The sequence below is a fragment of the Sturnus vulgaris genome, chromosome 1 (assembly GCF_052056855.1).
Source record: "Sturnus vulgaris isolate bStuVul1 chromosome 1, bStuVul1.hap1, whole genome shotgun sequence".
NCBI lineage: Eukaryota > Metazoa > Chordata > Aves > Passeriformes > Sturnidae > Sturnus > Sturnus vulgaris.
Genome location: NC_142243.1, coordinates 22,782,847 through 22,798,570, shown reverse-complemented (window position 1 = coordinate 22,798,570; position 15,724 = coordinate 22,782,847). Strand labels below are relative to the sequence as shown.

Below are 15,724 nucleotides of genomic sequence, written 5' to 3'. Positions count from 1 at the left end.
CTATTGCCAATTTCTTTAGTGTTCAATTAACAATCTGTTCCTTACCTTTTTTCCAGAAATTTGAATTTGAGGGAGATGTTCTACTCACCCCCCCAAAAAAACCCCAAGCCAAACCTAAACAACAACAACAAAAAAATCCAAACCCCAAAACAAAACAAAAAACCCCTTCAGACTGTAAAAGTCCTTAGTTTCTTCCATACACTGATGAAATTAACTAATTTAACTTTTCTGAACTGAGTTTTTCCTCCTGTATCAGGATCAACTAGTATTCCTCCAGAGTTTCAGAAAGTCTTAGTCTTTAGACCATATTTTTAATTGTTGTGCTGACCCTACTGCATTTTTATATTCAATATTCTGGAATTTATTATTTTATTTCCTTAGTGTGGGTATGACTTCATCATCCTTCCTTGAAGAAGGATGGCCTCATGACATACAAAGGAGTAATTATCTAGCTATGTTAATTGATACACTATATGGAATTAGGCACAATCAGATAATTCTTACAAAAAAAGTTTTGCACAGAGAACAGTTGAAAGAATAATTCAGGACTATATCCATGCCCTAATCAAAAGTCAGATAGCTTATTTTTGGACAATATTCCTTTCATCTCTTCTTGTTGAAGATGTTCCTTTTCTCTCACAGCTTTTAAAAAGTGTTGCCTTGGTGACAGGACATTTATTTTGGAAGGGAGGTCTCATGTTCGGTCTTATCACCTGCATCTTCCTCTGTTACACATTTCATGACAACTCAGTAATACACATATATGGCTTTTAGTACAGCAGCATCACCCAGCTGTCTCCATAAACAATGAATCCTGCCAAGCTGCAGAGCCATACTGACTCTCCTTATAGCTCAAAGAATCAACACAAAGAAGAACTTTGGCAAAAAAAGGAATTATTTTTGCTTTTTCCTCAGTCCACAAGACATTGTAATCTCATGTTTAGGGAACACCTTGGAAGGTATGGATCCAAACACACCATGACCATGGTGAGGACTCAGCCAGAACTCAGTGGATTTGCAGTTTGAAACTGAATTGATCAGAGTCAGAAGACAGAAAGAGATAATGAAATTATATTTTGTCCAGACACAAATCTTTAGAGACATAGAGGATAAGTCTGAGTCCTCTGACAGAAGCAGTATAAATGCAGATCTTCAGAAGGTTGTTCAGGGTCCAAGGCTCTGCTGCAGGGTATGCCTGCCTCCTGGGTTCTGGCAATCTTCTCTGAGGTACCGAGGGGGGAACTGGACCTCTCAATCAAATTCTGTTATTTGTGTGTCTTTGAATTTAGTTCAAAGGCCTGATTCAGCAAAGAGATTTATATCACTGACTACTACTTAGGCACCTGAATCCAATGTTTATATTTTACTGAGACTCTCAAAACTCCCACTGAATTGCTGCCTATAATTTTAACTCATCTTTGTTCTTGGGTTTTGCATCACCTAACCTTAAACATTTGCAATGTAGATGTTTGCATCTGAATTAGTCATCCTCAGTTCCGCTTAAGCTCAGCAGAGAGTAGAGAGAGTTTCTGAGGAATGATTCATCTGACCCACTTTAGAGGTCTACAGCACATCCCATGGACTACACAGGCAGCCCACAGTGACAGCTTAGATCTATCTGCCAGCACACTAGGTGATTGCATTTAGACAGATGAATTGAAACCCTGATGCCAGAGGAGCTGCAGATCATTTGTACACTCTGTACAGCCCTAAACCACCTGTGCATAGCAAATGTGAGCTATTTTAAACCTCAAAGGACAATTGCATTGCACACTGATACAAGCTAAGAGCCAGCCTGTGAACAGCTGTGGTGGCTGACAGGCAGGGAATAAACAAGTTGCTCTTTATGTTTTATATACACAGGGTGGCCAAAAGCCCTCTGTGCTGGAGCTGCACAGAGCCCTGCTCACCTCCATGCCTGACCAAGCTGCTGGCATTGGACACGACCTCCTTTGCCCAAAAGGTGCCAGCACACCAATCTCCATTTACACAGTGCTCTTCTTGGATAGCCTCAGCAGAAATGTATACCTGAAGTTTCAGGATGCCTAAAATTTGAGCAGTAATATTTTCATGTCTCACTAGCTCTAGGTATGCCAAGTTTCAGTATAAAATATTCCTGTGGCTTTAATCTCTAAGTGTGGAAACTTAGTGTTTTATTAATCCTAATTAGATCTCATAGCTAATAGTGTGTCTATAATTTCTTTCTCATGGGAGAAAAAAATGGTGGATATGCTTTTAACAATAGGTTCTGGAATACTCTGACTTCAGTGTGAACTGTGGCAAGGCAGAAAGGGCTGGGTGTCCTAGAAACTGGTTAGAAGTTGGACTTACAACACTAAGGTATGCAAAGGAGATTTTGCTGCAGCTAAAGAAATAACTGGAGGGGTCAAAGTGAGCTGCAGAATGAAAAGAGCAGCACAATAAAGCCTATACCTAGAGTAGCTGGGTAGATAGGATGCAGTAGTCTACTTACATCTCATCATTACAGAGTGATAAGGAAGCAACATTTCTTAGGCCACCAGAAAACACTGGAAATTTAAATTACTTTCAACTGAAACAAGCTCAAAGTCATTTGTTGAACCATCATTTAGCAGATTTTTTTTCTGCTTGAGTGAATGGCTTCAATATACAACTAAGTTACTAGCAAACCAAGAAATTATAGAAGTAAAAACTTGCCATCTTAACTGGAGAAAATGTAAACACTGACATTCATCCTGGCCTTAAAGTACATGTTTCTATCCTGTATCTCCTACATATGAAGTGGACATCTCAAATGATTTTTATCCTTGTTATACTTGGTAAGATTGAACAAGGTGATGGCAGAGTGCTTGTGCCACGTTCACTACAGAAGGGAAAGATTCCCAATAATGGTTTATGAGACAAAAGATTGTTATGCTTTATTTGTTATTTATCCTAGTTCTTCACTGAGGAGGAATTAATGTATTTTTTACATAAATGTTATTAATTGTATGTATCTACAGCTCTCTCTAGTGACAAAAAGCTCATAAAAACTGTAGCTCAGAACATTTGGTGGCCGTCTGTTATTCTTCAAGTAATGCGAATTGCTTGATCTTCTTGTTTTAATCCACTTACTTCACAAATCTTGGTAGCTATGGCCAAAACATGATCTATGGACTCATTACACACTCAGTACTCCCAGTGATGTCAACAGAGATTGTGACAAAACAATCACAATAAGATTTGGTCTCTAACCAACAAATACTACTGTGTTTATAACTCTTTAGCACAATTAATTTTTTTCTTCTGCCACAAGCTCTTCTCATACACGGCGCAGAGCCTTGGTTGCAGTCTGTGTTCCACATCTCACAGCTGGGTCTGTGGCCCATCTGACAAGGCCCTGGTGCCTGGAAGTGGCACTGATCTTTGGAAGAATTAAAGGTTTCTATAAAGTGCATTCTCACCTGACCTGGAAACTACAGTGGCATTAGTTATGCTTTTGTAATTGACAGCATTTATATTAGTCATAGATTTAGCTTTATTTCTTTACGTCCCAGAAGAAATTTATTAAATGTGGCCTCTGAAGCATTTAACCAAAACTTAAAGTATTTGGCAGCACTTTTGACTTTTAAAAAACTTCTCCATATGATTCTGTGGCAATATATGTTCCTATTATATCAATTAATACGAATCATCGGCATCACCAAGTATACCTCCAGAAAAATTGGTCAAACTGCCAGACACTGACTGAATGGAAGGTGGATCACTGCATCCCAGGTCATGGATATTGCACAGCTTTTGCAGGGATGTGTCAGTGCTACCCCTATTTAGATTCATTTGCTTCAGGCTGCTTTTATTTTTTGCCCCAAGACAAAACCACATGCAAACTGCTGAAGCTCCCATGCCTTTTGACCTTGCCAAGCTTTGTTAGAGCATCTTATCTTTACACAATACCCACAAGCATGCATAGGACACTAGAATCAGTGTACCAGAAACTCAGTGCAGTTTTGAGTCACAGCACCATAGGCTAAGAAGATGTGACATATATTTCCATATCAAAACAAGGAAAACCTTTCTTTCCCCTCTTCACTGATGCATAACATCCCAAAAGGCAAGAATGGCCTTCAGCTAACACAGATCAATTTTCTTTCAGCTTCAATCACCATTTAATTACTGTTGACTTCTTTAACCTTTTTCTCTTCCTTTATGGATTAGATTCCTTTATACTCTGTTGCCATTTGCTTTCTCTGTGACATAATCAAACTCAAAATGGTATGATAAAATTTCACATTTTTCTTCTTCCTTCCTACCATTTATGTTCAATTTACTTCAAAAACCAAATCATTTCTTGAGGAGAAAAGTATTTTTAATGAATTGGCTTTTAACTTTATCTTTCCCCAGTATCTAGGTGTCATTTGCTTTAAGCAAGTAATTGTTCAGATGACTGGATGGCATGTTGGATAAAAGCACTAGCTTTCCAGCTCTTAACATTTCAGGAGAAAAACACCCACATGGCTGTATATTTTGAATGTAATGAGTTTTGTTGACTCAGCTTCATCCACTGCAAATATTTCACGTTTCACTAACTCAGAGTGCACACAAAAATAGTTCAGTTAGCACTTTTTATCAGAAGGAAACCATTCCTCAGTAGATCAGAAGAGGAATGATTTTTCTACTAGTGGCTGTAAAACAAGCAGAGATTCTCCCAGCCACACCAGGGTATTCATTCCTTGGCACTTATTTGTCCTGCTGGATCAGAGGCCTGTATGCCTGTGTCACTGTGCATGAATTGGTGTCATTCAGGATAGATCACCACCCCATGCATCTTTTAAATTGATTGCTTTGAAACACCTTTAATTGCACATGCAATGAGCACAGTCTGTTTTCTGGAATGCAAATATTTTAGGACTCAGGGTAACCCCATCTTAGTGTTGATGCAAACACCTAATATTCCCTTTACAGGGAAATAGTAATACCAAGGAGTTAGGCACTGCATTGTGGAGCAGAATGATTTTTTATTTGTTGAATTATAGGGGGTCAAAGGAAAGAGTGGTTCTGCAATTACTACCATACACAGTGTAACTGCCTGTGAATCTGTTACTATGGATTTTGAGACCTTGTTTTTGAAAACATTTGTCCTTGAACTTCTAATTAACTTGGAGCAATTGAGTTACAAGGACTACAGACCAGAAGATTTTAGAGAAGTGAGGGTGCTCTGAGGTATCTGTCATTATTGTCAGTAACTTTGATCCCTGTACATCCTTTGGACAATACAATTAACAGCTTTACAAAAACAGCTTTATCTCATGGGATATTAGCACTGATGTCCATTCCAGCCATTTCTTTGGTTTTGCTACAACTCAGGATGTTGTAAGTAGTTGTCTTCTTCTGTACATCCAACCATTGAGAATGAGGCCAATTCTTAAGGGCAAAAGAGGACATAGAAAAGTACCAGTTCTTACTAACATACTACTAGTTGTCTCTTTTTTTTTAATAATAGCTGAATAATTAATTAATTACGTTTTAAAATTAATTATATATTTCTGCTCAACAGGCTGTAATTAATTCACAGGAAAAAATACAGTTTAATTTTTGATTCATTTACAGTAAAGTAAATTGATAAAATACTTGAAAATTATTGCACTAAATAGAGACACTGGATAATAAAAATAAAACACATAAAATACAGATGAAAATATGTGAAGTATAATCCTTTTGAGCCACATAGTCTTTTCTTGCACCCACAATAGGCTTGTTTTGTGTTGCTATGTGCTCCTCCACACTGTATACTGCTCTACTGTGTGCTGAGATATGCACATACATATTTAGAGCAGATGATGTAGTTTTCAGATCATTTAGATTAAGGATGAGCTTACTCTGCAGCACTGTGACCTACCTCATTTAATAGCTGGAATAACATGTAATTGTGATCTGGGTGGTTTTAATGAGATGGAAAACACTATGCATGACCCATTACATGTTATATTAAGCTGATCATTTTTAAATACACACGTCTATGGACATTAGACATGAAGACAAAATGCACATATCTGAGTTTAAAATCATCAATAAAAAGACCTGCCTGCAATGCTTCCAGGCATAATAGAATGGCCTTTGAAAAAGTCATCAATTTTAACTAAAACTGTTGGAATTTTCAGGATTGGCTTATAAAATTCAGACCTTTCTGCAATGAGTCATTTATTTATATAACTTGGTCATACTATCCACAGCTATAAAAAATGGAGTAAATGAGATCTTCTGCCATTCCATTTTACTCCTTCCTGTCATACATATTTCAGCACAACTGGAAGGAACATCTCTTGTTTACATATTTTAGAAATAATTGTAAAGAGCAATTTCTTAGAGTGGCATTAGAAAATGTTAACTAAGTTGCTATCAGTCTTGAAGGATTTTATCCTCAAAGGTTTCAGTTTTAATGTACATATGTAATGTACAATACAATGTAATACACTACTCTTATGTATCTGCCCAGAACCAATAATCAATTACCCTAAATTAACAGATTATCTTGAGATTTCAACTGAAATGTTTTTAATATGTTTGGGAAGAATTTTATTCTTACAAATATATATGAAACCTTCCAAAATGAAGATTTTAAAAGGAATTACAAAATCAAAGCTCAAAATTTTGGGAAAAAGTCAGGAATGAGCTAAACTGGATCTGCCTGTGTTTATATAGCTCATAAAATGAGCAAAAGTTCAGGAAAACATGACTAACGTCAAAGATTAGTAAAAAGTTTGATAGTGCCAATTAAGTCTTTGCATGATGCATTAATTGTCTGCTATAGACCATGCAGTTATTACAGTGCAATCAGACAGCAAAAGTAGTTCATATCACAGCTACTAATATTTAACATGTAAATGACCTGAAAGAATTTTATCTGAAGCAGATAATACTTATTTCTGATTTTTAACATTCACTTTATCCCAGCAGGATCTGAAAATCCCATGTGAATTTTCAATCTAACCTTTCATAGTGAGGGAAAATATATATGTATACTCTGATAGCAGAAGATTTTGGGGCAAATAATTGTCAATGGGACAAATTCTGAGGCTTCTCAGTGCATATTTTATCATTCTCTTTATAGAAGTAGTGCTATTCAGGAAGGACCCCTGTAGGAAGTAGACTTCCCATTGGGAGGAGGATGCCACTAGAAAGTGACAGTGACAATTCCTTGGGAAGAGTGAAATTAATATGTATTTTTGGCACTCACCAGCCGAGGGCCAAGCTTGTTTGTCATTGCCATAAATACACAAGGCCCTACAATTCTCGCTCCTTATGCTTTGCCCCAGGGAAGGATGGAAGAAGCAGAGAGCTCCCCCCATGTGAGACACCTGAAGAACAGGGCTGTGCCACCTGCTGTGGCACAAGCACAGTCCCTGCTCCCAGGGGGGGACCAGCAGCACCACTGTGCTTTACACAGGGTCAGACCCAACACTGGTGTGCAGAAAATCTGGAGTTGCCCTTTGGTTCTAAACCAGGTTAAATTCACAGAAGCGTCACTGGAATTTTGCAGTTCCAAACGGTGTGTACACTGTTCTGCTGAACTTTCAAAAGAGCAGTTGAAAACCATAATGTTGAAGCCTGACTTTTGCCATTGCCTTCTCTGGCCATGTACCTTCCTGCATATTACCTTTATTTTGTATATTAGCCCATTAAAACATGTTGGTGTATACCCAAGGCATCAGATGAGCTCAATTCATTTCAGACATCTCAAGAAAAACTCAGACTCAGGATATGAAAAAACAGAAGATGAAAAAGGGGACGCTAGCTTATGACTTCATCAAATCAACCTCATCTATTGTTGTCATCTATTGCCAAGTTTTACTTTGAACAAGAAGTTTAGTTCACTGTTTTTCATTCCCTCAATTTAAAACCCAATTGTTTTATAATTGGACAGTTTCATTTTTCTAATCACCAATAAAATTACTTAAATTGAAAGAAAACTGGTATTATTTGTATTAGTTTGAAAGTAATTCACAAATGAAGGAATTAAAAACTGACAAAAAATCAAAATCAAAGTTGAAAGAAGATGTGGAAAATTTCCTCTTAGTATTTGATTATCAAGAAAGCAGAGATCACTTAGGAAAGATCATGTTCTTTATAAAAATCATGAATTCCTAAATTATTTTTGGCTCTTACTCAAGGTGCAAGAAAATATTCTTGTCCTGCTGAAACCACTGCATACTAAGTATTAACAAGTGAAAACTAGTTATTTCCCAAGATACAAACTCAGTGACTTGCAGATAGTATTGATTCTTATGACCCAAGCAATTTCCTGTCTAGAAGTACTGTTCTTCTGCCTCCCTGCTTCCAGGCTATTTCTTTCTCCTGATGGAATATTTAGACTCCTAGATAATATTTTTTTATTATGAGTGTATTATTTACAACCTACTGTCCTAACACAAAACATTTACTGAAAAAATCAGATGTTCATTATCATGCTCTTTAGCATCACCCGTACCAAACACAATGTCATCTTGTAGATTTCTTCAGCCCATTCTAATGCTGCCTTTCTTTCTAAATACTCCCTAAGCTTTTCAAAAAGCAACCAAATATGCAATCAAAAGATCTTTGTTTTCTGTGTTGTGATTTGTAATGCTGGCGTCCATCCACTTCTTTGATTTTCCTCTGTTTTAGTGAAAGAGAATGAAAACTAATCATACTTCCATGATCACATCCTCTGGTGTCCTTTGCTGGGACATTGGTGGAAAGATGCCTTGGCAAACCTTTGTTCCATAACTTGAATTCGTCTTCATATGTCCTTGATAAAATATGGTGCACTCCAGTTTGGGATACTGTGTTTTAGGTGTTGACCAGAGGTTACATGATGTATAGAAGGAGCAGTATGTAACAGTGCTTTCAGTGAGTAGGGGAGCTTCAGGTAACAACACCTGACAAATCTCTTTTAATGCTACATACTAATTGAGTTGAAAACCAGCACATTCTTCATGAAAAAAGAAAGAGCAGAGATCCACTCAAAGAAAGGGATTGAGGGGGTGGGACAACAGGGTGAACAGGAGGGAGAACATACAAAAAGACACCTGTTCTCATTAATTCAATGACTACTGTCAGCACAGTCCTACTACAAAGAAGGATAAAACCCATAATGAATACTCTTCAAACTACTTTCATGGGGGGAAAAAGGGAAGAAATAATGCCATTCTGGTCAGATGTAGCACAAGGTCTGGGAAGTTGGTGCACTCACAAATGAGGACTGATGTACTGCACTGAGCATGAATGCAAAGATGTAATCAGAAATGCTCATGCTGCCGCGTTCATGCTTTGTATGGAACCTATTTTCAGTAGTCCCTAAAAATCAAATTCTCCTGAGTACAGGATGGTGATACACTGGTCTTTTCTTGTAGCAGAAAATTAAACAGTTTTTTTCCCTTTGTCTATTCACCCTGTAGAAAATTCAGGGATCTTCTCTCATCATGCAGAAAACATCCATAGCTCTGCATGGTAGAGCAGTTCCAGCTAATGGGCTGCATATTGGACAGAAATCTGTAGCCATTTTATTAATGGATTAATATCCTAGGAGAGCTTACCAGCTGTCATGGTTTTTTTCCAACTTTGAGGCATATGACTCACAAAAGGAGGATATAAATATTCTTGAGGCATGACATGAAGTTAGAGAAGAAAGCAAAATGCTAGAATAATAAGTCTCTTAACAGTATTCAGAATAGGTATTACATGTAGTCTTTTGTACATGCAAAAAAAGATAGCTTATCCACAGACTATAATTGTCAATAAAACACCCCATCAAGTCTGTGCAAATGAAGACAGAAACTATTGTCTTGTTAATACAAATTTAACTTAGGAGACTGCTGGAGTTTCTGCGTGAGCTGAGTAGGAAGGAACAAATTCCAAATCCAAGGCACTCAGTACTTAAGGATCCACATGAGATTTCAGATGGGTCAGCCAAAAATATTATATTGAAACTTTTGTGGTCTCCACTTGGCATTCCTGACACCTTCCCATCCTCTGCCAGACTGGACTCCCTGCATGTCACACAAAAAACACAGTCACAGTCCAAGTGTTTTAATATGACAAAGATATATTTCTTCACTCAAATAGAAAGATGGCAGTTTATTTTGTTTGCATGTTATTTAAGGCTAGATGGGAAAAGGGTAATATTTTCAGCTGGACTTCAAAAGCACACTTGCCAAATAAGGCAGAACTGTTTTTTGACAGATTAGAATGGTTGAGTGCTTATATGTAATCTGTCATTTATTTGTACAAATCCATATTTAGCATGCAAATAGATACTTGTTGCTGGACTCTATTGCTATAGTTGGTCAAATCCAAACCCTAATGTGCATTGTGCCAACAATAATGTCCCCAAATCTGCATTCCATTTCTAAAGTTCAAACCCATTTCTAAATAAAAATGGCAGTTTTCCAAGAACGTGACTCTCAGTAAAGATCGTGGTTGTGCTGGGATCCAATGTAATATCCACATGGCATTTATTTCTTTTTCTCTTTCTGTGAACCCACATATTCTTCTCATAGATCTATTTCTGATAGACGAGATAGAATTTCTTCAACTAGACATGGTAGCTCAGAGCTCCATCCAGCCTGGCCTTGAATACTTCCAGGGATAGGGCATCCACAACTTCCCTGAGCAAACTGTTCCAGTGCCTCACCAACCTCATGGTAAAGCATTTTTCCTAATATTGAAAGTAAACTTACTCTCATTCAATTTGACCTCACTCCCCCTTGTCCTGTCACTACACATCCTTGTAAATAGTTTTTCTTGCCTCATCTTTCCTGTAAGTTCCCTTCAGGTACTGGATGGCTGCAATTGGGTCATCCCTAATCCATCTCTCTTCCAGGCTGAACAATCCTAATTCTCTCAGCGTTTCCTCATATTCCATCCCTCTGATCAATTTGATGGCCCTGCTATGCACTCTGTCCATGTCCTTCATGTCCTTCCTGTGCTGGGACCCCAGAGCTGGGTGCTGTGTTCCAGGTGGGATCTCTCTCACCAGAGCAGAGCAGAGCAGAGGGGCAAAACCTCCCTGCCCTGCTGGCCAAGCTGCTTTTGGTGCAGCCCAGGACACGTTTGGCTCTCTGGGATGTGAGTGCACAGCTGGGTCATGTCCAGCCTCTCATCCACCAGCACCCCCAGGTCCTTCTGGGCAGGGCTGCTCTCAATCTGTTCGTCCTCCAGCCTTTATCCATTTCTGTATATAATATGTTCTTTTAATTTCAATTAGAGAAAAGACAAGAGAAACCTGTGGTTTCCACTCTGAATAATGTATCTCTGTTAACAGTTATTCTGGTGTTCATACTGTACATTCTTTGAGAGCATTGCCTATTGCTTTTAAATGTTATTTAAATGCATGGCCTCTACCAGATGCTATGCTGAGGCATTGGATACAAGCAGGTTTCAGGGGCATGAACAGCACACAGGTCTGTGAGATCCGATCCCTTGAAGTTTCCAGGTGCCCAGCTAGTCACTGTGGAATGAGATTATCTCACCAGACTTTGGAGGTCTAACAGCCTATGTCTAAAGTCAATGAAGAAGGCATGAAAAAGAGCAATTACCCCATTTCCCAATAAACACTCAAGTAGTTGGGATGAACAATCTTCTGTAGGTGCATATTATGCTAGGTTAATTATAGTGTGGGGGTTTTTAAATGAGGATAATTATTAGACATGAAGTCAAATTAGGTTCATCTTATCCTCAGACAAAACCAAAACTCAAAACAAAGTTGGACATTTCAGGGTTAGGGCTTTGCATCTGAAGGGTTCTAAGTGCATCACACAAGAAGCAGCTGTTATTTTGAACTGCCATTTTCAAAAGACCACATTTGGCACAGGGAAGCTGTGTTCTTTACCTGACTTCTTCCTCAATCATTTTCTCTGACAAATTAAATAATATTTGTCTGTAAATAAAGCTACTGAAGTGCAAAAAATTATATGGAGATGCTGATCTCCCACCTTGACATAACCATTAGCTTTGGTACCTCTGTGGTTGAGAGGTAGGTAGGCATGGGATGGAGTGGGAGCAAAGCAGGTTAATGAAAGAGACCTTAGGGTCCCTACTTGCCTTATCTGGGGCCAAAACACGTTACTGAGCTGTAGGCATGCCAGTGCTAGTGAATTTAATATCCTGCCAGTCTACCTCTGGGCAGCAGCCAGTGTCAGCAACAAGAGCTTGGGGAATTATTACTGAAGAAAGACGGCAGGGGAGTAAGAACAAATAAAAAAGGATGTTGGTTCTGGGTTAGAGAAAGATACAAAATGATCAGGGTATAGCAATGATTAAATAATCTTTTTGCTGTGGCTGTTGATGGCTGTGATCTCTTGTTACCAGCAGGGACTCTGCCTTCCCAAGACAGATGGGACTGGGAGACTTGCACAGGGAGGTTGCAGATTTGGTTTTTTGCAGATTCCAAATGCCAGTGAATGCCACCAACCCCACGTAACAAAGTGAAGCTAAGAGGCCTTTGTAATTTTTGCCTGTTGTCCTGAAGGGCTTAATTCTGCAGTGCTATGTAAAACCAAGCTCCAGCTATCAGGAAGTACAGCTGTCTTTATCTGCCTTCAGTAGCACTCATAAGCAACTTAGTACCTCATTACCAAACCTGAAGCCAGAAATGTATTTGCACAGGGACAGAATGATCATGCCCAATGTCAGGTGAAGGACATTTGCTTTCATTATTTTTCCCTTGTCTCTTGTATTATTCACATATTTCCTCTTCTTTAATGTCTCTTCTCTTGATTATTAATGTATGAAGAATGCTGGCTGCACAGTTCAGAACATGACAACACCTGAGAAACCCCAAAGAAGCCAAGCATTGCTATGTGTTATTTATAGGATTTCAGGCTTCTCTGTATTTCCCTCAGTTTCTGGGATTTTATAATTAGAGAGAGAAAGACTACCAACTCAGATTCAGATGGTGAAAGAAGCTCCAGAGCTCTGTATTGACCTATTTATGCCAGAACTCCTCTTTAACTGTTAAAACATTCCTGTTGTAGGGGGTCAGAGGCTTCATGTATTAATGCACAAAGTCATGGGACTGACTTGAATAATTTATTAATTGCCTTTGTGCACCACACCTAGGGCTTTTTTGGAGAAAGGGTAGAATATTTAGTGGATTAAAATAATGTGTTCGAGTCATTTATACTCAGTACAAGTCTTATGAGCCACCCTGGGAGATGGGATTGTTTAGCCAGGAGAAAAGAAGGCTCAGAGGGGACCTCAAATTTTTTTTAGGGGCTCTCTAAATTGAAAGGAGGTTGCAGTGAGGTGGGGATCAGCCACTTCTCCCAGGTAACAAGTGACAGGACAAAAGTAAATGTCTTTAAGTTGCACCAGGGAAGGTTTAGATAGGGTATTAGGAAAAATTCCTTCACCAAAAGGGTCGCCAAGTGTTGGAACAGGATGCCTAGGAAAGTGGTTGATTCACCAACCCTGGAGGTATTTAAAATCATAGAATCATAGAATGGTTTGGGCTGGAAGAGACCTTCAAGATCATCTTGGCCCCATCCAACCTGGTCTTGAACACTTCCAGGGATGGGGCACCCCTAAGTCCCCTGAGCAACCTGTTCCATTGTCTCACCACCCTCACAGTGGAGAATTTCTTTTGGAAAGTGTTTTGAAATGTTTGTGTGAATAATGCTATGTGGACAGCATTTAACCTCAGCTTGGAGAATCAGGCACACTACATATCAGGGTCTTCAGCTGAACACATACACAGGCTCTCCATCCATGGCCAGAAGCAATGACCTTTAGAGAGCTGAGCACTCTGCTTGAAAGAGCTTTTCCAAAGGCATTTTCCATTGTCTGGACTCAATTGGCTGCTTAAGACCATTTTGGCAATGACTCCTTCATTTACTAACTGCTGGAAAAGACCAGAGCAACTGATAGGGTGCAATTACTGCTCAGGGTCTGGCTATTTTCCTGCCTTTAGTGACCAAAAAAGGTATTTTCTTATAGAATACCTGTAATCCTAAATTTCTATTTTGTGTTCACTAAGAACATAGGAACTCAGCTTTTTACTAGCTCATAGCCCTCTGAAGGATTTTTTTTTTTTTCTGGAAAAGGTAGTTATTATCTTTATATTTTAGATACCACCATTAAAATAGACAGAAGAATGTAAAATGTATATACAGGGCTATGATTGCTGTCCAGTTTGTTTAAATTAGAGAAACTCTATATTTTGAAATTATACAAATAACTTAGGATGTTTGGATTATGAAACTAAAGATAACTGTAAAAGGATATGAAGCTGTAAAAGGATATGAAAAGACAAAGAGTAATTTAAAAATATTTCTCATTAGTCTTCAATTTTCTTTAAAATCACGACTTACTACCAGTTGTGTAAAATAGTGCCAGGCTTTATGCCTAGAGAGCCTCTGGAATATTTCTGTTCTCTATTTTTTTCTTGTAATGTTTTAAGACTACTTTTTGACAACGAGTTTATTTATTAATCACATTCTAACAGCTTTTACTCCTATGCAGTGCCACATGATGTTTAATTATTTTTCTATTTGCCTGAATTTTCTATTAAGCAATTACAAATAAATTGCATACTACTTATCGAAACTTGCTGTGTGATTGCTTCTTACAGCCCTGTGGTATTGCTGCTTTCCTAAGTTGGATGATTTTCTTTTTTAAAAAAAAACAGTGTAAAAGGCCCTCAATGATAAGCTTTAGCATGAGGGCTGAAGGTGTCTTCTGAAGTGCGTCAAAACTGACAGCAAATGTCAAAATTAACTTGGAAAGTTGCCACTTCACCAGATAAAGAGCCAGTCCACCAGCTGGTAGGTGTCATTAAATAGTTAATGAAATAGAGTATAAGAGGCCCTTGGTACAGTCTTTTGGAAGTGATTTCACTCTGTCTTCTTAGCTCAACATGATAATTTTCCTGCTTTTGCTACACATGCTGCTGGCCACACTACCCATCATCCCATGATATCCAATTGATACCTACTGCAGCTGATCCACTGGACACCAATCAAACAGAAGGGGAAAGAAGTGCCTAAATGCCACTATCCAAAAGGGGCACTGAAATGAAATCAGAAACACTAAAAGATGTGACCCAGCCTTCCTGGCACAGGCAGAGTTAAGCTCAGTAACTCCAGATTTTTCATCTTTTTTTTCTGCCACAAGGACCTGATTTCCCTGTTCATTTTAGCAGCCCTTTCTGTCAATACATATTTAAATTTTTCTTAGGATGACCACAGCTGTTGGCAATTTTCAGTATAAGGTCCTGTCCTGTCAGCTAAGATAGAGTTTCTTCTCATTAGCTGTTACAATGAAGTGTTTTGGATTAAGAATGAGAATGGTATAAATATTACACTGATGTTTTGGGAGTTTTTTCCTAAGTCCTGTTTATCTTAAGAGAGGAGGAGTTGCTCAAAAGGGTGGTTGATCTGGATTCAGGAAGAAAATTTTGACACTTCAGCAGGTGGTCAGTAGGTGGTGAACAATTGCATTATGCATCACTTGGCTTTCCCCTTGCTATTGCCATTATTATTATTATTTACCATTATTATTGTATTTTACTTTCTTTTCAATTTTATTGCACTATTCTTATTTCAATCAAGTTGCACTTTGAGTGTCTTCCCCATTCCACTAGGGTTTACATTTACATTGTCACAATGAGTTATGTGAGCAAGGAAAGGCTGTGACAGACAAGCAGCATTGTTTTAACTGTCAGAGTACTTTTACAATGCTTGTTGGACCCCTAAGGTAATTTCCACCCTCCTCAGTCTCACACACAACCAGA

General features: G+C 38.4%; 1 long non-coding RNA gene across 1 annotated transcript in view; it reads left to right on the top strand.

Moving 5' to 3' along the window:
- The window catches only part of LOC148225109 (uncharacterized), a 28,259-nt gene that overhangs the window by 11,940 nt on the left and 595 nt on the right, over nt 1-15,724 (top strand). The gene's annotated exons all lie outside the window — the stretch shown is intronic.